At 41.7% G+C, this 27851-nt stretch overlaps 1 pseudogene across 1 annotated transcript; it reads right to left on the bottom strand.

Moving 5' to 3' along the window:
* LOC307123478 (interferon-induced very large GTPase 1-like) lies at window positions 1-27851 on the bottom strand (annotated as a pseudogene). The gene is made up of 4 exons: window positions 27110-27851; window positions 12554-14675; window positions 5462-6033; window positions 1-721 (listed from the first exon to the last, which is right to left on the bottom strand). The product of its transcript is annotated as an interferon-induced very large GTPase 1-like (transcript).

Below are 27851 nucleotides of genomic sequence, written 5' to 3'. Positions count from 1 at the left end.
TCAGAATCTTCTCGTAGACGCTCTGCTCAATGGGCTGTCAAATCCATGACAGTATTTCTGGAAAATACTATAGTACTCTGGACTCTTCTTCTCAACATATATTGCTGGGTCATGGGCTTCTCTGAACAGTCTGTGTTGATCAGTGATCATCCTTTTTGCTCTCTTACAGATGGAAAGAACCAGATCCCTGAAGAATTCATTCTTGAAAACATATTGCACTGACCCTTCCTCATGTTTTATTACTCTCCTCTTGATGTAATCTATGAGTTGATGAATGCAGCTGATGTTGTAGCCCATCTTTGAGATGTTGAATGACTGAATCAGTCTTTCTGTCCACTGAGCAACATCTGAGACTAATGATCTTATTTGGGCTTCATCTTCTGGAGAGAGAGTTTGAAATCGAAATCCATTTGCTTCCTTCATGATATCTTTATTAATCCCTTTTTGTGGACCTTTTTACAATAACATAATCTGAATAGCTCTGCACAGTGATAATACCCCTGCTCTCGCTCCAGTGATCTACAGAAACACTTCTATAGACGTCACTGAGGATCTCTCTCACATCTCTCATTATGTCAATGTCTCTGATTGCAGGAGCGTCTCTGGTGATCTTCTTCACACTCTGTTCCCAGAACACATCAAACTCTCTCTTCAGTGTTTCTTCATCATTTACTCTGTCTTTGAGTTTTAAGGCGAGTTCTTTGCAATTTTCATAGAGAGTGTTCCCTTTCGAAAGGGAACTCGTGCTGCGTCAGCTTGACGCTACGGGGGGGAAAGCCTCCAGCGTGACTGGTGCCTGAAATCACAATGAAAAAACTTCAATCCTATTGGCCAGCGACAGCCTATGATGTCATCAAGGCGCGACCAGGAAGTATATAAGGGCGCCTTGCCAACATGACAGTATCTCTTCGTCTTCAGTGACTGTTTTTTGCCTGTTATCGCCATTTGAAAGAGCGTCAACAAGAATGAAGTGTGCTAAGAAGCAGCGCCACTTCCGCAGGTGCGTGGATCCGTGTACCAGGTACCTTACACCTGATGACACGCACACACTCTGCGTGTACTGCCTGGGGGAAGAGCACGCACGGGATGTTCTCGAGGGAGCATCCTGTGCGAACTGCGAGCGATTTCCCATGAGAACGCTCCGCTCTCGTCTGGCTTTCTTCTCGAGGGGAGAAAGCTCAGCAGCTGGGAACGGCCCCGCTCGTGCTGAGGCTGAGCGGCGGCTTCAGACCTGGGGTTCCCAGCTGGATCTGGCTCGTCGTCTGGAGACCGGTGTAGTGTTGGCAGACAACGAGCCAGATCGCGAGGGGCAGACCTCGGAGGAGGAGCAGGATTTGGGTTCCTCCCCCTCGTCTGCTGCTTTTCCGTTTGAGCAGAGGATGGTTGAGGAGGCAAATGAAGCGCCTGAGGCTGAGGCTTCTCAACCATCCTGTCCCATGTATGGGGAGCTGTTGGAGGTCATGGAGCGTGCTGCAGGTAGACTGCAGCTGCCCTGGCAGCGCGTTAGGAGAGATGACGTGCGTCCGAGTAGGATGGACGACCGTTATCTCTCCGCCCATGACCAACCAGCTCCCGGGAGTCTTCCATTCTTTCCCGATCTCCACCAAGAGAAGAAACCTTATTCAGCCCGTATCCATCGACATCAGCGGGCTAATTTCGCTGATGTCGAGGGATTGCCCGAGGCTGGATATGTGGCGTTGCCGCCCGTAGACGAGGCGTTTGCGAACTACCTCGCCTCCGGGCGGCTATCGACACTAAGGGCTCCCATCCTGCCGTCTGAACCTCTCAGGACGACCGCGCGCCTGAACGGCAGGGCATACATGTCGGCGGGTCATGCCGGGGCAGCCTTACACACGATGGCAGTGTTACAGGCTTACCAGGCAGACCTGCTGGGGGACCTCGATCAGGGGGTGGGTCTAACCCCTGAGGCGGTAGCCGAGCTGCGCCGGTCCACAGATCTGTCTCTCCGGGCCACCAAACAAACTGCTTTCGCCATCGGTCGCTCGATGGCGGCGATGGTGGCCACGGAGAGACATCTGTGGCTCAACCTGGCGGACATCGGGGGGAAAGAAAGAACCTTTCTCCTTGATGCCCCAGTATCGCCCTCTGAACTTTTCGGCACCTCCGTAGAGGCGGTGGTGGGAAAGTTCAGAGAGGCGAGGGCGCGCTCGGCGGCATTTAGGACATGAATACCGCGGAGGTCCGGGACAGCGCCCAGGCGGTCGGGTGTCCCTCTCCCGTCTCAGTCTGAGGGCTGGAGACAGGAACAGCGAGCCAGCGTTGCCTCTCGAGCGCCCCCGCCGCGGAGGAGCGGGATGCTGAGGAGGCGGGACACCCGCAACCGGAAGAGGAGGGAAGCCGGGGCTGGCAACCGGAACCAGCGCAGGCAGCAGACTCCGCCCCCGAGGGCACGGAGATGAATGCTGTTTTTTCCCTTCCTCTGACTTTTCCCCGGGCGCTTTTACATCAGGCCAGTGGGCCTATGATGAGCAGGAAATGTAAGATTCTGACGGCCCGCCTGGTTTTTTTGTTGAAGCGCCCCCCTCAGGGCGGCGGGCGGATACTAGCTTGACGGCTGGTTTGACGCGCCGCGAGGAGCGATTGGTGAGTCCCCTCTATGAGGGCGAAACATTTTCAAAACTATGTTTTTCAGGACTTTTTTGAACCGTCGCTCCCCTGAGAGGGTGCTGGGAAAAATTTTGGATCGTCGCGGGATTTCGCAGGGCCTGCAGCTCCCCGTGAGTAAGCTAAGAACGATCTTCTTTGCAACATTGTGTGGTTATGTATGTATGCCTCGCTTTTGCTAGTAGAGTCTTGCTGCCTCTCTGTGTTATGTTTTCCCCACTATGTGGATAACTGATTCGCGCTCTTGCCCGAGGGCTTGTGGTGGAGGAGGCGAGCTGTGTTTTTTTTCCTAGCGTAAAAGTGGGAAGTAGCTGAAGACCGGGTACGCGCTAATGCGCGAGCTGTAGTAAGATCTGCGCCCAGCTCTGCGGGGCTTTGGGAAAAAGGGGTTTTTGGGGCCTCAGTAATATTAGAGGTGATAATATTTCTTTCCCGAGCCCTGAGTAGATCTAGTGCGGTCTTATGCCGCACCACTTGGCCTAGGCTTTTGTCAAGGATGGGGGCGTTCCCTTTTAATGAAGGTTGTTCGCCCCTGGCCTGTCTTTTGATATAAGAACATGGCGTGGTTAATGCATTCTTGTTTCAGCCTCCTCTTGTTACAGAGTCGTCCGGCCAAGGCCCGCCCCCTTCTCTGCGTTCTGGGGTTACGAGTAACGCAGTCGGGGTGTTGCAGCAGACAGCGACTTTGCCAGTGGTCGTGGGGCGGAGTGAAGCGTCTTTCGCTGGTTTGCGATTAGACTTTATCTGCCGTTTCCGCCTTTCAGAGCTTGGTGGCCGCCATTTTTTTTGGCGTTTTTTGTTTGGCCGGTGGGTTCTATTTTCTAAAAGAAAAAAGGTATTGTTTCACCCTTGCTCTATGTCTCTGCTCCACCTCCTTTAGGGCTCGGGTTGAACTGAACATCGGATAAACCTCTGTGGAGGTTCTGGTCGGATATTCCCCTGAAGCCCGAGCATTGCCAATGGCTGACGCCCTCGCCTTATGGTTGGCCGCTGCATGGAAAGTAGAAAGCCGCCCCGAGGCAGGTGACGTAAGTTGTACTCCCCTCGCTTTAGAGGGTCTTTGTAAGTTAAGCACTTTCGCTGAGTACACTGCTGTTGGCAATGTGATTAGGTCCATGTTTGTAGGCGCTGCCCGAGAGACTGCGCCGTCCTGGGGGCCCTAGGACACAGCGAAGCAGTTGTCCCTAGCTGCCTCTGGGATGGAGCCAGCCCCAGGTGCGGGCGTAGGAGCCAGCTGGTTGTTAGTAGCCAGCTTAGGCAGTCTGGGCAGCTGGACTTCAGGACAGGTAGTAGGCGTCAACCGGCCTCCCTGCAAGGAAGTCTCGACGCCATGGCCCACGAGTGGGCCTCAGAGGATCTTCTCCACTGGTGTCGACGTCAGCAGTAACTTCGTCAACTAGTCTCCTTGGGGATGAGTTCCCAGGTGTGAACTGGATTTCCAGGCTTTGTCAGCAGCAGACAGCTGCCGCCAGCCCAGGCGCAGCAGCCAGCCTTCCTTAAGGCCGCCCTGAGGGGTAGGCTCCCGGTTTGGGTTACCTTCGCTCAGGTGGTAGGCCCGATTGGCCTCCCTGAGGGCCTGCTGTGGTCAGCAGGCGCTGCCTGGTCTCCCCCGAGGGGGCAACACTGGCATTGAGTCCCTCGATGGCTGGTATAAGCTGCTAGTAGGCGCTGGATGGCTAGCACGAGTGCTAGTAGGTAGTAGGCCTCAACCGGCCTCCCTGAGTGCCGCTGAGGCAGTGACCATGAAGTGCTATGAGTAGCACATTCTGGCTATGGGCGGCACGCTCTGCTATCAGGTGGAGGCATCCACGCCTCCCTGAAATCGTTCCCCGGTCCCCAGGTTCGGTAACGGATCGTAGCATGGGATGCTATCAGGCAAGCTGCACGGGGCTTCCCTGAGGGGATTCGCTTGGAGTAGCAGGCCCACGTGGCCTCCTCTGAGGGCACGCTCTGGTGAGCGTAAAGTGCCGTGAGCGGCACGTTCTGCTGTCAGATGGTAGGCATGGTACCTCCCTGAGAGCGAGCTCCCGGTCCCCAGCCGCTGTGGTGAGCATGAAGTGCTACGAGTAGCACGTTCAGCTAGGCTGTGAGTGCCCGATATCTTTGCAGTTGGTAGGCCAGCTTGGCCTCCCTGGTGAAGCGAGTCCCTGGTCTTCCCAGCTACCTCGAGGGCTAGCACGACTGCAATCAGGTTTCAGGCCCGTATGGCCTTCCTGAGGGCGAGCTCCTGTCTCATGGTCTCTGGATAGGTCCAGTCACTGAGCAGAGGGCTGTGATGGAGAAATGCCCGGCGTTTTTGCAGGTGGTAGGCCCGCTAGGCCTCCCTGATGATGCGAGTCCCTATCTTCCCAGCTACCTCGAGGGCTAGCACGACTGCGATCAGGTTTCAGGCCCGTTTGGCCTTCCTGAGGGCGAGCTCCGCTGTTGGACACGCGAGCAGTCGGCAAGGGTTACCAGGTGGAGGCTCCTCTCGGCCTCCATGGGGAACGAGTTCCCCTGGCGGGAACGCACAACTGGCTTTACTCTGACAGCTAGTGGTCACCCGCTATCAGGCGCCGGTCTCTGGCCGTTCGCGAGACCTGGAGGCGGTGTTCTTACCCTAGCACGACGAGACGTTACTGCTGCTATGCGGTCCCCACGGGAGGGGACTTTCATAGTTTGCCTACTGCATGGCTACCTACCAGGCAGGCTTATGAGCTCCTCTCGAATGAGGGTCTACTATGAGCTTACGGCCGCTTGGCGCTGGTTAAGGGTTGTAGGCCCCTCGGGGCCTCCCTGGCATAAGCGTCTCGTTCCCTGTTCTCAGGGAACAATGGTTACATTCGTAACCTGAGACGTTTTCATGATGTGTCCTCTGATCATCAATCTTTTTCTTCAGGTCTTGCTGCTGGAGAATCTCATTTAATTTCCTCTTAGTTTCTCTCACAGTGTTTTACTGAACATCTTTGATTCTGATATCAAATTATGTTTTCCACAGAATCAGTATATGTTTATCTCTGTCTTTCTCAAAGAACTCAGACATTGATTTCTGCACTTCTTCACTTGTCTCCCTCAGTTCTCTCTGAAGATCAGTTTCCTCAACCTCATGAAGTGCCTCATTCTCTATTTTGTTGTGTAGTTTGTTCTCAGTTTCCATCATGGCACTGTGGAGACTCCAGGACCACTTCCTGTATTCGGTCTCCAGTTTCCTGTAAGCTGAAATTTCCAGAGAATTTCTGAAGCTGAAGACGAATCGTTCATTCAGTAAAGCCTTCCAGAGATCTTTAATACGGTCTTTCAAGTCAGCCTCATTCCATGTGATTTTGATGCATGAGATATAATAGTCTTCTTGAGGTATTGAATATTCTCACAGTAGTTTAGGTTTAGGGGAGCCATCGGTGGGCTGCCCTCCCAGAGCTGAGTGAAATACTTCAATTCAATTCAATTCAAATTTATTTGTATAGCGCTTTTCACAATACACATCGTTTCAAAGCAGCTTTATAGAAAGTGCATTTCATAAATGTACATTGAAAAATGTTAGAAAGAGAATGTTAAAGAAAAATGTTAGAATAAGTTAATCAATCATGTATTATTTTAGGCCATAACAACGCTGGCGTTGAGTTGTCTCTTCACAGGCGTCGAGTCATCTCATCACAGGTGTTGGGGCATCTGAAGTCTCCATGAGAGGCTGGATACAAACTGGAGCTGATGAACTAGTTACCTCGGGACTAGTGTCCCGAGATAACAACAGAAAAGCAGATGGGAAATAATTAGCATAGCTGCTGTTCTGAATACTAATGCTTTTGATCCGATTTAACTGTAGTATAAAACGTATTTATAATGTGAATGCTTGGCTAAAGAGATGCGTCTTTAATCTAGTTTTAAACTGGGACAGCGAGTCTGAACCTCGAACAATATCAGGAAGACTATTCCAGAGTTTAGGAGCTAAATGTGAAAATGCCCTCCCTCCTTTAGTGGACTTAGATATCCTAGGAATGACCAGAAGCCTCGAGTTTAGTGATCTTAAAGAGCGTGATGGATTGTAGGGCGATAGAAGATCCGTTAAATACACTGGAGCTAAACCATTTAGGGCTTTATAGGTCAGTAGCAATACTTTGTAATTGATACGGAACTTAATAGGTAACCAGTGTAGAGATGATAGAATTGGTGTTATATGATCATATTTTCTTGACCTAGTAAGAACTCTAGCAGCTGCGTTTTGGACTATCTGTAACTTGTTTATTGATGATGCAGGACAACCAGCTAATAAAGCATTACAGTAATCTAGTCTCGAGGTCATGAATGCATGAACTAACTTTTCTGCATCAGAAATAGATAGCATGTTACGTAGCTTAGCAATGTGTCTAAGGTGGAAAAATGCCGTTCTTTTAACATATGAAATATGATTTTCGAAAGACAAGTTGCGGTCTAATATAACACCCAGGTCTTTTACTGTAGTGGATAAAGTGACAGGATATCCTTCCAAGTTAAAGTTGTATTGTGAGAGGTTTTGTGGGCAGTTTTTTGGACCAATAAGTAATACCTCCGTTTTATCTGAATTTAATAGCAGAAAATTACACGTCATCTAGTGTTTAATATCTTCAACACACGCTGTCAGTTTAGATAATTTAGCGTTTTCATCTGGACGTGATGAAATATATAATTGAGTGTCAAGTCAAGTCAAGTCAAGTCAACTTTATTTATATAGCGCTTTTAACAATGTAGATTGTTTCAAAGCAGCTTTACAGTGTTAAACAGGAAAATAATGCAGCATAATTTTATTCAGCTGTATAGCCATTCTGGAAAAATTTCAAGTATCATACAGTGACAGTGTGGGCTTTAGATCAATAATTTGATCAGTAATTTAGTTTAAATGGTTAATTTAGTTTATTATTTAGATGTATTTCGATGTTTAGTTGAAAAATTTAGTGTCCCCAACTGAGCACGCCAAGCCAGAGGCAACAGTGGCAAGGAAACCAAAACCCCATTAGGTGACCTAATGGAGAAAAATAAACCTTGGGAGAAACCAGGCTCAGTCGGGGTGCCAGTTCTCCTCTGGCCAATTAACAAACAGCGTATTATTATTATTATTCTGGCAGTTTTACAGCTCGGAGGTCATAATAGATCAGAATATTCGAGGGACCGGGGGCAACATGCTGGAGACGGGTTTATTGAGGATGATGTTGATTAAATAATTATTAAAGTGCAATATTCGAATGATCGGAGGCAACACGCAGGAGACGGGTTTATTGAGATGCCGTGTCGATGAGGCAGTTTCAGGGGGAGTCTAATCACGGTCTCCCAGACACTTCGGGGTCCTGTGTTGGTCTTCTCTGGGCGCAGGTCCACCATCTGATCTGGATACGGCCCGGATCCAGCTGACTGCAGTAAACCTCGGATAAAACAGAGAGACTAACATTAGCGTAGATGCCATTCTTCTGATGATGTCACGAGTACATCAGGTGTTATGGGAAGTGTTCCCGGTTCCGGCTGACCTAGCTAATGCAGCCTAACAATCATTTCATTGAAAAAGTGTTTTATGTGTATGCCACAGTAAAGAGATGTGTTTTTAGTCTAGATTTAAACTGACAGAGTGTGTCTGCTTCCCGAACAATGTTAGGAAGACTGTTCCAGAGTTTAGGTGCTAAATAGGAAAACGATCGACCGCCTACAGTTGATTTGGATATTCTCGGTATGATCAACTGGCCAGAATTTTGAGACCGCAGTAGACGTGATGGAGTATAATATGTTAAGAGCTCGCTCAAGTATTGGGGAGCTAAACCATTTAGTGCTTTGTAAGTAATAAGTAAGATTTTAAAATTTATGCGATGTTTAATAGGCAGCCAGTGCAGTGTTGACAGAACTGGGCTAATATGGTCATACTTCCTGGTTCTAGTAAGAACTCGAGCTGCTGCGTTTTGGACCAGCTGGAGTTTATTTATTAAGCGAGCAGGGCAACCACCCAGTAGAGCATTACAATAATCTAACCTTGAGGTCATGAACGCATGAACTAACTGTTCAGCATTTTGCATTGAGAGCATGTGCCGTAATTTAGATATATTTTTAAGATGGTAGAAAGCAGTTTTACAAATGCTAGAAACGTGGCTTTCAAACGAAAGATTGGTATCAAAGAGCACACCCAGGTTCCTCACTGACGACGAGGACTTGACAGAACAGCCATCAAGTGTTAGACAGTATTCTAGGTTACTACTTGTGGAGCTTTTTTGTCCAATAATTAAAAATTCAGTTTTTTCTGAATTGAGTTGCAGGAAATTACCAGTCATCCAATGTTTTATATCAGCTATGCATTCCGTTAATCTTGTGAATTGGTAAGTTTCTTTAGGGCGTGAAGAAATATAGAGCTGAGTATCGTCAGCATAACAATGAAAACTAACGCCATGCTTCCTAATGATATCTCCCAGTGGTAGCATGTACAGGGTGAAGAGTAGCGGTCCTAGCACTGAGCCTTGCGGTACTCCATACTGAACTTGCGATCGGTGTGACATATCTTCATTTACTACTACAAACTGATAACGGTCGCATAGGTATGATTTAAACCATGATAACGCAATTCCACTAATACCTACATAATTTTCGAGTCTATTTAAAAGAATGTTGTGGTCGATAGTATCAAATGCAGCGCTAAGATCGAGTAACACTAATAGAGAGATACAGCCACGATCGGATGATAAGAGCAAATCATTTGTAACTCTGACGAGAGCAGTCTCAGTGCTATGATACGGTCTAAATCCTGACTGGAAATCCTCACAGATACCATTTCTTTCTAAAAAGGAACATAATTGTGAAGACACTGCCTTTTCAAGTATTTTTGACAGAAAGGGTAGATTTGAGATTGGTCTATAATTGACTAAATCTGTAGGATTAAGTTGCGGTTTTTTAATAAGTGGTTTAATAATTGCCAACTTAAAAGTTTTCGGTACATATCCTAATGACAAAGATGAATTAATGATATTAAGAAGAGGATCTATGACCTCTGGTAGCATCTCTTTTAATAGCCTAGTTGGTATAGGGTCGAGCATACATGTTGTCGATTTTGATGATTTAACGAGTTTAGCCAATTCTTCTTCTCCTATAGCAGTGAATGAGTGTAATTTTTCCTCAGTGACACTACAATGCTCTGTCTGATGTGATGCTGTATTAGACGGCTGCATGGTTAAAAATTTTTTCCTAATATTATCAATCTTACATGTGAAGAAGTTCATAAAGTCATTACTGCTGTGCTGTTTACAATCATCAGAAGTTGAAGCTTTATTTTTGGTTAATTTAGCCACTGTATCGAATAAATACCTTGGGTTGTGTTTGTTTTCTTCCAAGAGAGTTGAGAAATAAGCAGATCTAGCAGTTTTTACAGCCTTTCTGTATGTGATCATGTGCTCTTTCCACGAATTACGAAATACCTCTAATTTTGTTTTCTTCCAGCTGCGCTCCATTTTTCTGGCTGCTGTTTTAAGGGCCCGGGTGTGCTCGTTGTACCACGGCGTTGGACTATTTTCTTTAATCTTCTTTAAGCGCAGAGGAGCAACTGTGTCTAAAGTACTGCAAAAGAGAGAGTCAATAGTTTCTGTTGCAACATCGAGTTCTTCTATACTATCTGGGATGCTGAGCAGATGATACTGATGAGGGAGATTATTTAAAAAGCAATCTTTAGTAGTGGCAGTGATTGTCCTGCCATTTTTAAAGCGAGGGGGCGGCTTTGCAACCTTAGCTAAATTAAGTATACATGATACTAAGTAATGATCTGAGATGTCATCGCTCTGCTGCAGAATTTCAACGGTATCAACATTTATTCCATGTGACAATATTAGGTCTAAAGTATGATTATGGCGATGAGTGGCTCCTGACACGTGTTGCCTAACTCCAATAGAGTTTAGTGTGTCTTTAAATGCTAATCCCAATACGTCTTTTCCGTTGTCAACATGGATATTAAAATCACCAACAATTAGTACTTTATCTACGGCCAGTACTAACTCTGATAGAAAATCAGCAAATTCTTTGATAAAGTCTGTATTATGCCCAGGTGGCCTGTATACAGTAGCTAACACAAATGTTGAACGGGTTTTATCATGTACACTACATAGCGTTACATAAAGCACCAAAACTTCGAAGGAATTATATTTGAAACTAGACTTCTGAGTAATACTGAAGATATTATTATAAATTACAGCAACCCCTCCCCCTTTGCCTTTCAGACGCGGCTCATGTTTATAACAATAATCTTGGGGGGTGGACTCATTTAAGGTAATGTAGTCGTCAGGTTTTAGCCAGGTTTCTGTCAAACAGAGCACATCTAGATTATTATCTGTAATAATATCATTAACAATAAGCGCTTTTGGGGAAAGGGATCTAATATTCAGCAACCCAAGCTTTATCAATTGTTCATCTGTATTATATATTTTGTTTATTTGTTGGACGTCAATTAAATTTTTACTGTTGAATGGTTTTGATGTTTTTTTTTGTATTTACTAATTCGGGGAACAGACACAGTCTCTATATGATAATATCTAGGTGAAAGAGTCTCTATGTGCTGGGATTTATCTGACTCCGGTAACGTGAGACAGCTAGCAGACGGTCGGTTTAGCCAGTTTGTCTGCTTCCTGACCTGGGCCCTAGTGAGTCAAGGTTTAGCTCTAAGACTATGTGCCAGATTACTAGAGAGAAGAGCGGCACCACCCCAAGAGGGATGGATGCCATCCTTATTCAACAGGTCAGGTCTGCCCCAAAAACTTTTCCAATTGTCTATGAACCCTATGTTATTTTGCAGACACCACTTAGACAACCAGCCATTGAGTGATGATAGTCTGCTAACTATCTCATCACTCCTTTTTACAGGGAGCGGTCCAGAACAAAAAACAGCCTCAGACATCGTACTAGCGAGTTCACACACCTCTTTAATGTTAATTTTGGTGATCTCCGACTGGCGAAGTCGAACATCATTAGTGCCGACGTGAATAATAATCTTAGAGAATTTACGATTAGCTTTAGCCAGCACTTTTAAATTTGCTTTGATGTCAGGTGCTCTGGCTCCCGGTAAACAAGTGACTATGGTGGCTGGTGTCTCTATCTTCACGTTCCGTGTAATAGAATCGCCAATGACTAGGGCACTTTCAACAGGATACTCAGTGGGTGCTTCACTGAGAGGGGAGAACCTGTTTGATGTTCTAACCGGAATGGAAAAGCGGTTATTTGGTCTGCGACTATGCTGCCTCACTGTTACCCAGTTTCCCTGCTGCGAGGGCCCTGCAGCCGGAACCGAAGAATGTACAGAGTTCACTAAGCTATTCGCATCCAAATCAGTGTCTAAAGCTGTTACATCCTCACTACTCTCAGATAAAGTATGGATGCGTGTTTCTAATTCTGAAATCTTCTCCGTCAGCCTAACTATCTCCTTACATTTATCACATGTGAAGCCCTTTTCGCCAGCGGAGAAGCCTATACTGAACATGTGGCATGCAGTGCAGGTGATAATGACAGGAGAAGACATGACTTACCGTGTTTGTTGATTAATCCAATTTACCACTTACCACAATCGTTTGCTGGACACAATTTACTAATCCAAGTTATGAACTCAGAAAAAGGGAGGCCCGGGTGCAGAGATAACAAGCTAACAGGCTAGCAAAATGGTAACGTGTGATGGTGATTTAGATTAAAAGCTAGCGATGTCAAATTTAACGTGATAGGCAATTTTTAAACAATGTATGGTGATGAGTAAGTTATATTTAGCAGTAGAAGAAAGAGGAAATATCAAAATAAAGATTCAAACGTAAGCAAGGCTCTACAGAGCTACAGACTTGAGCTACAGAGCAACAGACACAGCAGGCAGACAGGAGCAATCGATCCGCAGACAGGAGCAATCGATTAGCAATCGGAGCAAAAACCAACCAGGAGTCTCCAGCATAACAGTGTCATCAGCATAACAGTGAAAATTCACATCATTATCAACATCAAATCTAATAATGTCACTGAAACGTTCTGCATCATAGACTTCCTCTATGGCAGCGAGTTTTGTCATCTCATCCAGTGTCTCCTGCAGTCGTCTCCTACCCTCCATGTTTTTCTCTCCAGCTGTGATGTCTGAGACGTTCTGATGCACAAACATACCGCTGGGATTCAGTCTGACCCTCTTCATCCTCAGGAAGAACTGAACAACAATCTGAAGAATGTCCTGCATCTCAGACGTGTTTTCTCCAAAGATGTTGATCAATGTTGGATTTTCAATACCAACAAAAAATGTGGCCAATTCATTATCATGATCTCTTGTTGTTGGTCTTCATCTCGTCTGACACTCTGACCAGCTGCATGAAAGCTCCTCTGGTTGTCCTGCCAGCACTGAAGGCAAACTGGAGTCCAAACATGGCATTGAGCATGGTGGATTTCCCAGAGCTCTGGATCCCTAACACTGACAGCACAAAGACTCTATGGTCTCCCAGTTTCTGTTTGAGTTGATCTAGAACAGCAGAGATCCAGATCACAGGAACATGAGCAGCATCTCCATCCATCAGCTCCAGTGGAAATCCAGAGATCATCATCTGTGCTGCAAGACTCGGGAGAGAAGAGAAGTGAACCTGCAGGTCTTTCTTGATCTTCTTTACATATGAACATGATTCATAGATCTGACCGATCTCCCTCATGATGTGTTCCAGACCGAAGCCTGCAGCTTGAAGATCCTCAGATATTCTCTCAAGTTCTGCTTGTTCAGCTCTGAGTTGCTCAGATGTATTATGATTGTCTTTCAGTCTTACAACTGCTGACCACTTTTCATCGTATTTGTGATGTAGAGCAGAAAGATCAGCTGATGTGTGTTCATCCAGGAAGATTCTGAGCCATTTAAGGATATATATGTTGTTTGCAGCATCTGAGTTCAGTTGTTTAATAAAGAGCTTCATAAACTGATATCACGTTCATGCTGCTGCTGACGAATTTTATTAATCTCTGTTTTTTCTACTTCTTTCCATTTCTACATCTTCTCCCTGAGGTTGATGTAGTTCTTTGTTCTTCTGACTCCACTGATGCCACAGTTTCCCCTGATGAGGCAGAAATGAGTCTTTGATTTCTGTCAGATCTTTCTTCTCCAGTAAACTCATCACCTGCTGTGCTGCTTCTCTTCCTCTCCTGCAGTCATCATCTTCCTCATCTACTCTGATGTCTGAGTGTTTGGACACGTCTTCAAGTCTGAAAGAGGAATATGATTCTGAGAGACAATCATTTATAGCTCTTCTGAGTTCTTCAGATACATCTGACTGATTTCTGTCTTTCAAACCAATTTTGTATTTTGACATTTTTTGTCTCAATGAGTGTAGATTCATCTTCAGTAAAAAGACAAATGAGCGGCTTTCTGTTCCTGTACAGGTTTTGGATTATTGTTGCACTTTTGTCATTCCTGTCCAGTCGTGGTAGTAGAACAACATTGGCCGAGGCCATTTCCGTGATGATCTGCAGCTGTTGCTCATGGTCTCCTGCATCACCGTTTAGATTACAGAACGCTACACAGTCAGTGAATGTATCCGTGTTTTTCCCAGAGGGGCAGAACCAGGCGATCTCCATCAGGACTCTGGTTCTGCTGCTGCCTGGGCAGTTCCTGTGGAAGAACGTGTTGTGTTTCTCATTGATCAGACTGTTCATCAGTTCAGACTTGGATGAGGACACAGAGCCAAACCTGAAGAAAGACACCATTGGAGTTTGTGCCTTGTAGACTGGCTGGATTTGACTGAGGGTTTCATTATTGGTGTTTCTCATCTTCCAGCTCTTGTTGATTTGTCTGAATGTCCAGAGAGGAAACTCAATCTGTTGTGTGAATGGATCAGGAACTAGCAGAGCATACTGACACTGGGACAGTTTAGCGACCATCAGCTGCTTCAGGAAACCATCAGCACACTGAAACACGGTCATCTGGACATCCATCGGTTGAATGAGATCAGATTGACTTGTTCCTTTTGTTAGAATAATGATGAAATTGATCCTTTTATTCCCAACATATATACAGGAATAGGGACTGATGTGAGGAGGTCTTACTCCCAATGTGTAACCAAGAATGATGCCAGATGTATAGAGGCCTATGTTAACCACACGATATGTTATGCATGGTTTTATGATGTTAGAAAAATGGAAAAGAAATATATAGAGGAGGTTTTATAAGGAACCTTTATGTTTGACTTTATAAGAGTCACAAGTAGAATAGAAATAGCAAAGTGAAGTGAAGAGCTGTTTATATGGCCGAGAAACTTTTATAAGAAGTTTTTTATTTTCACAACTTTTATGTATAAGCTGTTTATGAGGCTGAATAGCCTGAAGGAGGTTTTTCTTATACAACTTTTATAAATGACTTTGTAAGCATGGAAAAACATGATAACATGATATTGTAAAAATGTTTTACTTTGGTTCATGGCAAGGATACAGACACATGGTTTTGTAGAAATGTTTTATTTTGTTTTATAGTAATGACATGAAAGACAAGACTTTTGGAAAAATGTTTTTATTTTGTTTTATAGTAAAGACACGGAAGCAAAGACTTTTTGTAAAAATGTTTTTATTTGGTTTTATAGTAGAGACACGGAAGCAAAGACTTTTTTGTAAAAATGTTTTTATTGGGTTTCATAGTAAAGACACAAAGACAAAAACTTTGTAGAAAATGCTTTATTGGTTGATTGAAATGAACACACTGAACCATTGGTATAAAAGTCATTTTATATACGTAAAAGAAAAGCAAGCGAAGTGCAAACTGTATTAGCATGCAAGTATGTAATAAAGCATTTAAACAAAGGAGTAGGATTTTACCATAGGATGATGTCTTACAGACGAGACGCAGGAGGAGATGGAGGATCCGAGCCAAGAAACGGAGAATGAAGGAACACAAGGCATTATATACTAACATGTTGAAACAACTGAGGGAGTTGACAGTGGTCCAAAATCTTGGATTGGATGAACTATGCCTATGTGACTGAATATGTAATGAAGAGGTGTGATGATGAAATGATATATAAGGTATCGTTTGCCATTTGGAATCCAGAAGCTGGGAGCGTGATGCTGCTTCTCCATTGCTTGATGATCCGAGCCTGACATCTGCTGGTGACTTCTGTGAACTGCCGCTTTTTGTTACTTAAGACTTTTTCTTTTTATAAACTTTTATTTGATTGTATGTAAAACTTTTGTTAATAGAAAAATAAATCTACTTATAATTAATTTATAAAAGAAATCGTTTGCCAAGTCTCTGCTTTCTAAACGAGTTGATTTGAACCAGACACGGAGGGGGTCTGTTCTTCTAGAAAGTGAGTATAAATTTATATTTATGATCTAGTTAAGGATTCGACCTGCTTTACCTAGCCTGAGGTTGTAAACTAAAAATAGGTAGAAGGTGTGTGGGATCTAGGTAGATTGTACACCGAATAACATGGCGCCCAACGTGGGGCACGATTGCTTATTGATTTCTGGCCAAAATCAATAAACAAAGTGCTGACGAAAAACGTGATTATTGTATAGAAAGAACAATAGAAAGAAAGCTTAAAAATAGGATTAAGGAAAAATCCTAAAAAGACTTGTAAAGTCAAACGAAAATATAATTTAGAAACGAATTATATTAAACCTAAAGAAAGGTTAAACTAACAGTAGTTTTGAAATCTCTAAGAATGAGATAAAAAGTCTAAAAAGGAAGGTATCCTGTAGACGAAGAATAATTCAGGGAAGAATTATTATTATAACCAAGGAATGGGTTATTAAAAAAGCCTAAAAATAGGATTAAGGAAAAATCCTAGAAGGACTTGTAAAGTCAAACAAAAATATAATTCAGAAACGAATTATATTAAACCTAAAGAAAGGTTAAACTAACAGTAGTTTTGAAATCTCGAGGGAGGAGATAAAAGTCTAAAAAGGAAGGACGAAAAATAATTCAGGAAGGAATTATTATTGTAACCTGGGAATGGGTTATTAAAAAGCCTAAAAATAGTATTAAAGAGAAATCCCAGAAGGACTTATAAAGTCAAACGAAAATATAATTTAGAAACGAATTATATTAAACCTAAAGAAAGGTTAAACCAGTAGTGTTGATCTCAAAGAGTGAGATGAAAGTCTGAAAAAGGAGGGAATCCTGTAGACGAAAAATAATTCAGGGAAGAATTATTATTATAACCTGGGTAGGGTTATTAAGTGCATGCACGACACTACTAAAATCTCTATAGTATTGAGTCGGAATATAGAAAAGCGTTGAGAGCTCAGATAAGAGAACGTGCTCCGATAAATACAGTAATAGGCTGAAAAAAAAATAGAGATTGACTAAAATCTTGAGTGAAAAAGATTTAGTGTAGACTGTGTGAACTGTTCAACGAAGTGCACATCGTTGAATAGGAATCATAGTGAAAAGCAAATCCATATTAGAGTGTAAGATTGAAAGTATACTCAGTAATAATATGGATAGAGAAAGCTTGATAAGATAAAATCGACAATAAGGGCTAATTGCGATTTTAGCTGTGACTTCCATCCAGAAAATTATTAAACAAAAAGTACATGAAATCAATTAAGAAGTTTCTGAAGAAAATGTCAGAAGAACAAACAATTGATGAGAGAAGTGATACTCCTGAAAGGCAGGGAGCCATAAATGGACACATGGAAGAAGCTAGGGAATTTACTGAGCAAGGTGAACAAAGAAACCTAGTTTCTGAAAATAGAACTCCGATTGGGGTAACAGAAAAAAGAACTTATAGGGAAAGCAATTCAAGTTCTGAGGAAAGTCTAAGGGATGAGAGTGTAGATGAGGAATTAAATTCCACAAGAATTAGCACAGAATTTGATGTCAGTAGTGAAGACGAGATAGTGCTCAGAAAAGAGACTAGATTAAAGCACAAAAAAGGTGTAAAAATAACCTTACAGAGAGTGACTAAACAAATAAAGAATGATTGGCCAGAAGTAGAACTAAGAGGAACTAAGTATAGAAATCCCAGCGGAAAGAAAAGAGATCAGGAATTGTTGAGTAAGTGGAATAAGAGAGTGATACCTGAAAAAGAGTTAACTTATGGTCAGATGAAGACTGCCAGCATGTCCCCGTCTGCGACAGAAATAGCCGAACAAGAAGGTTGGTCAAAGGCAGGCAAACAGACTTTATTCCAAGAGGGATATGAGTATAATAGAAAAATAGTGAAAGAATTAGACAATATGATAAAAATATTGAAGAAACAGAATAAACAATTACAAAGAGATTTAGAAACAACTAGAGCTTCTAGACAAATTGAGAATCTGAATGTGGCCCCAGAAGAAATCTGGGAGGAAGAAAGCGAAGAGGCCATAAATCAAGGAGAGTTAGAGAGACGTGAAGCCCCTAGGGAGAGGGAAACCCCAGTGAGGCAGCTGCACTTCAGCACTCCAAGGAGAATAGAGGGAGAGAGAAGTGAGGAGCAAAATGTCCAAGCAAAATTATTAGAGTTAAAATTAACTGACGTTGTGAGAAACCAAATAGGTTCAAGGAAACCAAATGAAGATTACTGCAGTTATATGGATAGAATCATTAAAGCGGCAACGCAGGCTGGCTTAGGTTCTGAAGCAGTAACAAGATTAGTGCACACTTGCACGGGACATGCTATAACAGCGAAGGCCTTAGGAAAGGTTAGAGACCTTACAGGAGTTGAAGACAAATACAAACAATGGAAAGATATGCTAGTGAATGCAAATAAAGAGCAAATGCCTTTACTTGGTGTGTGGTTATCGATTGAGGACGAAATCCCAATGTCAGATAAAGTAAGGCTGCTACGAGACGTAGGGCGCAAAATACCAGGAGGAAATAAATTAGGAACCATTCTGAATAGCACGACTAAAAAACAAATAGAGGAGAGACTAGCTGAATATGATTTAAATAGTCAGTTTGTGAAAAGAAAGGAGCCACAAGGAGCGAGGGTTCAAAAACAACGAAAAGAAAAAGTAATGAATAAACAGAGAGCCCTAGTGGAGAACAATAAACCGTATAACACAAGATTCCAAGCTAGGAAGGGTGACAAAGGTCAGTCCAATAAGCCTAAAACATGGAATACTAAAAAGACGACATGGCAGGGAGAAAGTAGTGCAAAGAAAACCTTTAAGGATAACAGAAATGGTACTGCACAAAAAGCAAGTTATGTTCCAGCAGGGGAATGGGGAAAATTAACCCCAGCACAGAAAGATCAAATAATACAGAAACGCAAAAACACTGAATCCAGTGTAAAGAGATTTGGAAGAAGCAAATTAACTCTAAATGTGGAAGCACAAGAAGATACTGAAAGAGAAGAAAATGTCAGAGACAGAAACAGTGCAGGAAAAAATGAACAATTAAATGAAATTGGCCTGTTGAAGGAGCACATCTGTGATGAGAGAGTTTTGGAGAGAGACGAAGATTTGTTTGTAAAGGTGAAAGGTGTAGAATTCCTGTTGGATACAGGAGCTCAGATATCCTCCACAACAGAGCCAATAAATTACACAGGAAAAGTACTAGTTCAAACGTATAATGGGAAAATAGAAGAAGAACCAATGGGAGAAAAATTTGGTGTAAAAATGATAAAAGGTAATGAGAATTTACTTGCAGGAAGAGATCTAAAAAAGGTGCTGAGATTGAAGGAGGTAGATACAGAACAGGAGTTAGCTCGCATCAGAAATAAAATGATCGGTAATGAGAAATCAAAAGAAGAATTGATACAAGCATTGAAACAGACTCCGTGCGGAAAATATAAAAATGACACTGGACTAGTTGATCAAAAATATGCACATGAGATTCTAGGCGGAATACACAAGCCACAGAGACAATATCCAATAAACAAATTGGGGAAAAATGAGCTGGATCAAACGATAACGGAATTATTAGAACAGGGAGTTATTAAAGAAGTGCCTTCAGCAATCACTAATAGTCCTCTGCAATTAGTGCCAAAACCTGGAAACCAAGGATTTAGATTAGTGACAAACTATAGGGCCCTTAATAAATTGACCCGTCCAGACCGTCGATACCTGATTAATGCAAGGGACACAATTGAGAAACTGAAGGATGGCAAATTTCTAACGAAGTTGGATCTGATAAATGGATTTTGGGCAATCCCATTATCGGAGAATAGTCAAGAGAAAACCGCCTTTACGGTGGGAAATAAACATTATCTATACCAACGTTTGCCACAAGGGTATGTAAATTCTTCAGTTGTGTTCCAGGCAGTAATGATGGAAATATTAAAAGATCTGCCAGTGGAAGTGTACATCGATGACATTTTGATTACAAATGACGATGAGAAAGAACACGTAAAAACCGTAAAAGAGGTGTTGAAAAGAATAGCAGAGGCAGGCTTGAAGATCAACATAAAGAAAAGTGAAATTATGACAGACCTAGTTGAATTTCTAGGATTCTGGGTGTCTGCAGGTAATCGAGGGATTACAAAGACTATGAAGGAAAAAATAGCTGAAATAAAGACACCAGAAAACGTCAAAAATGTACAACAAATGATGGGGCTAATGAATTATGTCAGAGACGTAATCCCAAAATTTAGTCAGATGGCGAAACCGATTTATGCCACAATAAAAGGAAACAAATTGAAATGGACTGAGAATGCGGGAACTGCGCTTAGCGCTCTAAAAGAAGCGATTTTGTGCTCAGGACAGCTGGAAGGCAGAGAGGATGACAAAAATCTAGAGGTTGATCTAGATATAGATGAGACTGGCTATCAATTAATAATGCGAAACGAAAAAAGCTGCGTACCAATACGCATTATGACAGGAAACTGGGAGAGCCCAGAGAAAAAGTTTCTACCAGTTGAGAGGAAATTAGCTGCGATCAGTAAAAGATATGCAGAACTAAAAGGTCTGGCCAGGGAAAGGCAGATAATGATTAACACAGATGAAATGGTGTTGGCCCATCTGAATAAGAATAAGATCAAAGATGCTAAGGCCCAAAATACCAGATGGCAGAGATGGCAGAACGTTATACTAGACCCTAGCATAACTATAATCAACAAAGAGCGCAAGAAGTGTCAAAAGACAAAATTACCATCGTTTAAAGGAATAATGGTATACACTGATGGATCTAAAACTTTGGCAGACAGCGAAGCCCATTGGGCGTATATAATCAAAAAGAAAAAAGGCGATGAGGTGACAGACAAGGGATCTTGTCCTGGCACAGCTCAAACGGCAGAGGTAATGGCAGTGCTCAAAGCGCTAGAGAAATTGAAAGAAATGCATGCCAAACAAGCTATCATAGTTACGGACAGTAAATATGTAGAAACGAGTCTAAATGAAAACTTGGAAGTATGGAAACAAAACGGTTTCTGTAAATTCAACAAAAAACCGATTGAACATGAACAGATGTGGAAAGAGATAGACATTCTAGCAAAAGATTTAGACCTGGTCGTAATTCACCAGAAGGGGCATTCCAGGGAAGGTACAGAATTGTCTCAAGGGAATGAAGCAGTTGACAAATTAGCTAGACTCAGGAGAGTTGTCATAGTTGAAGAGAAGGGGGCAGATGCCATACAGAAACTGCATGACTGTTTAAAGCACCCTGGTGTAAACTTAATGGGTAAAGTTTTATCAGACAATAACATGAATATTCCTAATTGGAGGAAGAAGTACAGAGATATCAAGTTGAAGTGTGAGGACTGCATGAGAAAAGGTTATCACAGAACAATCAGAAAAGATTATGGAAGGATAATCCCAGATAAAGCAAATGTGGAATGGGACTTAGATATAGCCGGTCCACTCAATCCGCGCACAAAAAAGGGCAATAAGTACTTTTTAGTTGCGGTTGAAGCTTATCTAAACAAGATATTGGCCAAGCCATTGAAAGACCCCAGCGCTAAAAACATAATCAAGGCACTTGATGAATTAATGTCTGCATGGAATAGGCCTGAATGTATTAGAGTAGATAATGGATCATACTTTGTCGGAAACGAACTGGAGAATTGGCTAGCAGAAAAACATATAAAATTGATCAAATCTCTCCGTTATAGGCCAGAATCAAACGGCCTGAGTGAACGATCAATTGGCAGCTTAAAAAGCTTTTTTCGAGCTAATTGTAACAACAGAGAGTGGGATGAACACATGGAAGAGGCTTTGTATTTCGTTAATATGAATACAGGGAGTAGAAAAGCCAAAAAAGAAATTGAACAGCCTGAAGACCAGTGTCAGGTGGGAGATTTTGTATGGATAAAATTGACTAACAAACATCCAACAAAACCGTTCAAAGATCTAATTTCGAAAAAAGACCGAGTTCTAGAAATCGTAGATAAACACACGGTTTGGCTAGAGCAGAATGGAGTATGGAGCAAGAACAATCTGATTTTAATCAAATGATTGTAAGTAAGATGAGACCTCTTGGGACAGCTATAGGGAGTTTGAAGTTGAGGCTGGATAGCGGCAAACCCCGAGAGACTGAATGTAAATCTAAACCCCCAGAGACTGACTGTAAATCTGTAGGTGGTTCGAAACAGTATTACACTTCAAAGTTGCTCATGGTACGAGATGCCCCGAAAGATCTCTGTGAAGTGGGCTATCAATTTTCTGGATGGAATGTACAATTTAACATGGTAACATGTGGGAATATGGATAGGAAAGCTATACATATAAAATGGAAAAAAGGGAAAGCTATAGAAAAGAGACTGGCTGGCAGAAAAGCCAAAAATTATTACTGAAATTAGTAATATAGTGAAAGATGGGCAGCACAGCATGGCTCGGATCATCAAGCAATGTAAGTATGGAAATATTTTTACTAACCTTGCAAATTGCAATGAAGGGGAATGGATATTGGATGTCCATAAAGATATTTTTAACCTTGGATAATGGATAATGGATATTGAAGGATTTTTAAGAAGGGGAAATAAGCCCAATTGAAGTATTAAAAATCTCTTCAATACCCAATACATAAGCTCATAAGAGAGACTAGAGTGTATGAATTTGTGGAGCACTTGAGAATTAAAACACCAAGGGAAGTTTGATGTATTACAGGAATGGAGGCAGAGAGCCAGCGCGGGTCTTCTAGGTCAAGAACTCCCAGGAGACAACGAAGGTGGAATCAGCCGTGTGTACAGAGGCCAGTCATGGCAGGAGTGGTAATCACCGTTGTAATAGCCTTAATTATATTATGGACCATGACTAAGCTGAATGATACAGAGAGAGACACAGTATACATTGATCCAGATTATGAGATAGACACTACCTTTCTGATAAACGAAGGACAGGATGAGAAAGGGAGAGAGCTAGAACAGGCGAAGTCGCCTGAGATAAACGGGAAAAGGATGACAAGGATAAAGGACAGAAATATCATAAATGAATGTAAAGAAGAATTCACAGACGAAAAATACACGATGTATGAAACAAGGGAGAAATTAAGTAATCCAATTCCAGGGTTGAAGTGGTATAGCGAGAGTACAAGAATAGCTGAAATAGCTTTGAAACGAAATAAATTTGGAGAAAATGAGGAGAAGCTTTATCAAATAAGCATTAAAACGAATAAATACTGGAAAGATTGTAGTGATAGTGACTTAAAGAAATGCGCTGAGACAAGCTATAATTGGAAGTTGCACAATGTATGGAGAGATAAAGTAATAAGAAAATTGATTGAACAATTCAATGATAAAGACTGTAAGGAACATGAGATGAGTTGGATCGGATGTACATGCATGCAGAAATGGAAGTGTGAGGCAGACAAAGACGAAGCAGAGGACAGATATGATAACGAGGAACATTGGTTGTTGTTTAACAATGCAAATGGAATTGTAAGTCAAGGTGTGAAGTTAATAACTATCTTGGAGCACTCTCAAAGATGGATCGATATGATCACGGAAGATAGTACAATGACAGATCAGATGATACTTCAGTTTAGATTATTTGACATATTGGAAGATGTAGCCAAAAGAGAGAATGAAAAAGTAACTCCGATCAAGATAACGAATAGAGAAAACGGAAAGGGAGTAGTTGTTAGCTATGAAAATAACCTGTTAGGAAAATATTATCCAGTTCCGATTGTGAGGGTGAGAGCGAAAACAGATAAAGAGGTTATGTTGTGGAGAATTCCCAAAGGGATAACGGAGTACCACAGGAAAGAGGATATTCCTGAACCAGCATATATGATGACATTGGGTGACAAGGGAAAGCTGTCAAAAGAGGAAAAAATGGTTGATTCTAAAAGGTTTTGGACCGTGGTGTGGAGTACGGGTAGCCACCGTTGGATGCACACGGGATGGACGTTTGACAATGAGGAGTTAGATGGTAATTGGAGGAGAAATGAGATAAATCAAGGAATATGCAGAATGGTTTCAGAACCAATAGCAACTGAGAAAACAATTTATGCTGACACCCTAGGAACCTTCAGTTCACAAGAAATTGGTAGATGCATGCCACCATTTCCCTTTTATTTTGTGTTGGCCAGGAAGCAATTTTTTAATAAACAACAGCATAACGTAGAGCCCAGAAAAGCAACATTCAAAGAAGAAATTCACGATGTAAGTGATAAGGTGAAAAATAAATTTTTAAAAATGGCCGGAATCGGAGAGAATACCTATGAATCAATAAAGTGGCTAATGAATAACTTTAAACTGATATTGACCATGATGACGGTAATATTTGTATTGATTCTAATCGAGTGCACAGGATTAGGAAAGGTATTACGATTATGTATGGTAGCTGCGTGGAGATTGGGCAAATATATTAAGTGCTGTGAGCAGGAGAGATCAAGATCAAACAGTTTAACTCAAGGGCCCCGGGACTCCCCTCAGGGAATAGTCAAACCTATAAGGAGTGTGAGCAGAGTATAGAGAAATGCAGAAGACGAATGCATGAGATGCCATGAACTATTGTGGCCGGAGACAGAAGTTATTCTGTGCATGGGTAGCCTGTGCAACAAATGCTTTGCTAAAAACCAATAATGTAATATGGTACAATGAACGAGATGTGATGGAATACTGTGTTGATGTGTTTAAGATGTTAGAGGTGATTAATGTACAAATGATGGAGAAACTGAAATATATGTTCATGGAGCTCCACACAGTGGAGAAAGAGGTGTATAGCGACCTATTGGCTCATAGACTGTGGAGTAAGGAAGAGCAATTATTTGTGCATAAATTGTATGCAGAAGGAAGGGGCCGTGATTTGAAAGTGATTAAACATAATGGGATATTTTATCTTATAGCTAAAAGAGATGCGGGACTTCCAATTGAAAGAGAGGCCGAGGGCCGAACCCCGTTTAACAGCCCAGGATTCCAGGATGGGGAAGACGGCTTGGAGCAAGGTAGAAATGCCAGAGACTCTGATTCCGATATTGAACTGGTGCAAAACCTGTACGATTAACGGAAGAAGCCGCACCTTTATCTGTGAAACTCCTGATGGGCAGTTAATCGGGGCATGTCAACATGAAGTAGCTAATGGAAAATGGATGCGAAAAATGTTTGGCGCACACCTAATAATTATTAAGCAAAGCACAAAAAATTGGCCTTCCACAACTCGAATTAACGGAAAGATAATTGGCAGTGATTTGATCAAACCAAAAAACAGAAAACCCTGGGTGGAAAGATTCATGAACATATCTCAAAGAAATGTTTACACTGAAACTGGGCAAACTTATGCTCAGCTCACCAAGTATGACAAGACAAGGAAGTGTTATGTAAATTACCTTAATTTGGAAATAAAAGACTAAAATTTGCATAAGGGGCATGTTAGAATAATGATGAAATTGATCCTTTTATTCCCAACATATATACAGGAATAGGGACTGATGTGAGGAGGTCTTACTCCCAATGTGTAACCAAGAATGATGCCAGATGTATAGAGGCCTATGTTAACCACACGATATGTTATGCATGGTTTTATGATGTTAGAAAAATGGAAAAGAAATATATAGAGGAGGTTTTATAAGGAACCTTTATGTTTGACTTTATAAGAGTCACAAGTAGAATAGAAATAGCAAAGTGAAGTGAAGAGCTGTTTATATGGCCGAGAAACTTTTATAAGAAGTTTTTTATTTTCACAACTTTTATGTATAAGCTGTTTATGAGGCTGAATAGCCTGAAGGAGGTTTTTCTTATACAACTTTTATAAATGACTTTGTAAGCATGGAAAAACATGATAACATGATATTGTAAAAATGTTTTACTTTGGTTCATGGCAAGGATACAGACACATGGTTTTGTAGAAATGTTTTATTTTGTTTTATAGTAATGACATGAAAGACAAGACTTTTGGAAAAATGTTTTTATTTTGTTTTATAGTAAAGACACGGAAGCAAAGACTTTTTGTAAAAATGTTTTTATTTGGTTTTATAGTAGAGACACGGAAGCAAAGACTTTTTTGTAAAAATGTTTTATTGGGTTTCATAGTAAAGACACAAAGACAAAAACTTTGTAGAAAATGCTTTATTGGTTGATTGAAATGAACACACTGAACCATTGGTATAAAAGTCATTTTATATACGTAAAAGAAAAGCAAGCGAAGTGCAAACTGTATTAGCATGCAAGTATGTAATAAAGCATTTAAACAAAGGAGTAGGATTTTACCATAGGATGATGTCTTACAGACGAGACGCAGGAGGAGATGGAGGATCCAAGCCAAGAAACGGAGAATGAAGGAACACAAGGCATTATATACTAACATGTTGAAACAACTGAGGGAGTTGACAGTGGTCCAAAATCTTGGATTGGATGAACTATGCCTATGTGACTGAATATGTAATGAAGAGGTGTGATGATGAAATGATATATAAGGTATCGTTTGCCATATGGAATCCAGAAGCTGGGAGCGTGATGCTGCTTCTCCATTGCTTGATGATCCGAGCCTGACATCTGCTGGTGACTTCTGTGAACTGCCGCTTTTTGTTACTTAAGACTTTTTCTTTTTATAAACTTTTATTTGATTGTATGTAAAACTTTTGTTAATAGAAAAATAAATCTACTTATAATTGATTTATAAAAGAAATCGTTTGCCAAGTCTCTGCTTTCTAAACGAGTTGATTTGAACCAGACACGGAGGGGGTCTGTTCTTCTAGAAAGTGAGTATAAATTTATATTTATGATCTAGTTAAGGATTCGACCTGCTTTACCTAGCCTGAGGTTGTAAACTAAAAATAGGTAGAAGGTGTGTGGGATCTAGGTAGATTGTACACCGAATAACACTTTATTAGACAAAGACATTTAATCAAAAATATCACTCTCATCTTCAAAAGAGTGATAGTCTCTTTGTCGTGTGTAGTTTCATTAGTTTCTTTTTCTTTCTTTACAGTCTCTTTTTCTTTCTTCATTTCCCCCATATTAAAATGTCTCTCGTTCTCGTCTCATCTCATCTCGAATCTCTCTCATCTGCTCCTTCATTTCTCTCTTATATCGTTCTTTTCTCTCTCTCTCAATTCTTCTTCTCTTCTCTTTCTCTCTTTGTCACGATTGTCTTCTTCCTCCATTATCATCTTCATTCTCTCTTTCTCTTCTTAATGTTTCCTCATCAGTTATTCTCTTTTTCTGTTCAGTGTCTTATTTCTCTTTTGAGTTCCTCTTCTCTTCTCTTTCTTTGTCATGATTCTGTTGTTCTTCCTCCATCCTCATCTTCATTCTCTCTTTCTCATCTTCTGTTTCTCTGACTCTGTCTATCAGGATCTTCATCTGTTGTTGTTGTTTCTCTCTCTCCATCTGTCTGAACATCTTACATGACTAGAAACTCCCTCCGTTTGCCTTCACCATGTTGTCTATCTTCTCCAGTAGATCACACACCTGTGTTCGGTCTCCAGGCTCATTATTATTGAACACATGGAATCTGTTTCCACACACTTCAATCAGATTCCTGATCACAGATTCAGGTTTTCCCAAACACTGATCAATGGTTTTCTTCTTCAGATCGTCTCCTCTGGTGAAGAGCATGGTCTGCATTAAAGATCTCTCACCAAACGTCTCTTGGATGATCTTCACTGATGATGCTTCTATTTGAGTGAATCGTTGTCCTAAATTGAACACAATGATGAACACATGTGGTCCAGGCAGGATTATGGGGATGCAGTTGCTGATTTCTCTCTGGATCTCCTCACTGGTCAGTTCAGTATCAAACAGTCCTGGAGTGTCGATCACAGTGACGTGTTGGCCGTTGATTTCAGATGATTCTCTCTGACTCTCTTTAGTCACTGACTCTTGAGATGTTTCTGCTTTTTCTGACCTCACTTCTCTTCATAAGATTGTGTTTCCTGTTGCACTCTTCCCAACTCCAGTTTTTCCCAGCAGAACAATCCTCACTTCATCTTCACTCTCTATTGAACCTCTAAAGAGGAAATGCAT

This window comes from Gobio gobio (genome assembly GCF_949357685.1).
Source record: "Gobio gobio genome assembly, chromosome: 1".
NCBI lineage: Eukaryota > Metazoa > Chordata > Actinopteri > Cypriniformes > Gobionidae > Gobio > Gobio gobio.
This window is presented reverse-complemented; position numbering and strand designations above follow the sequence as displayed.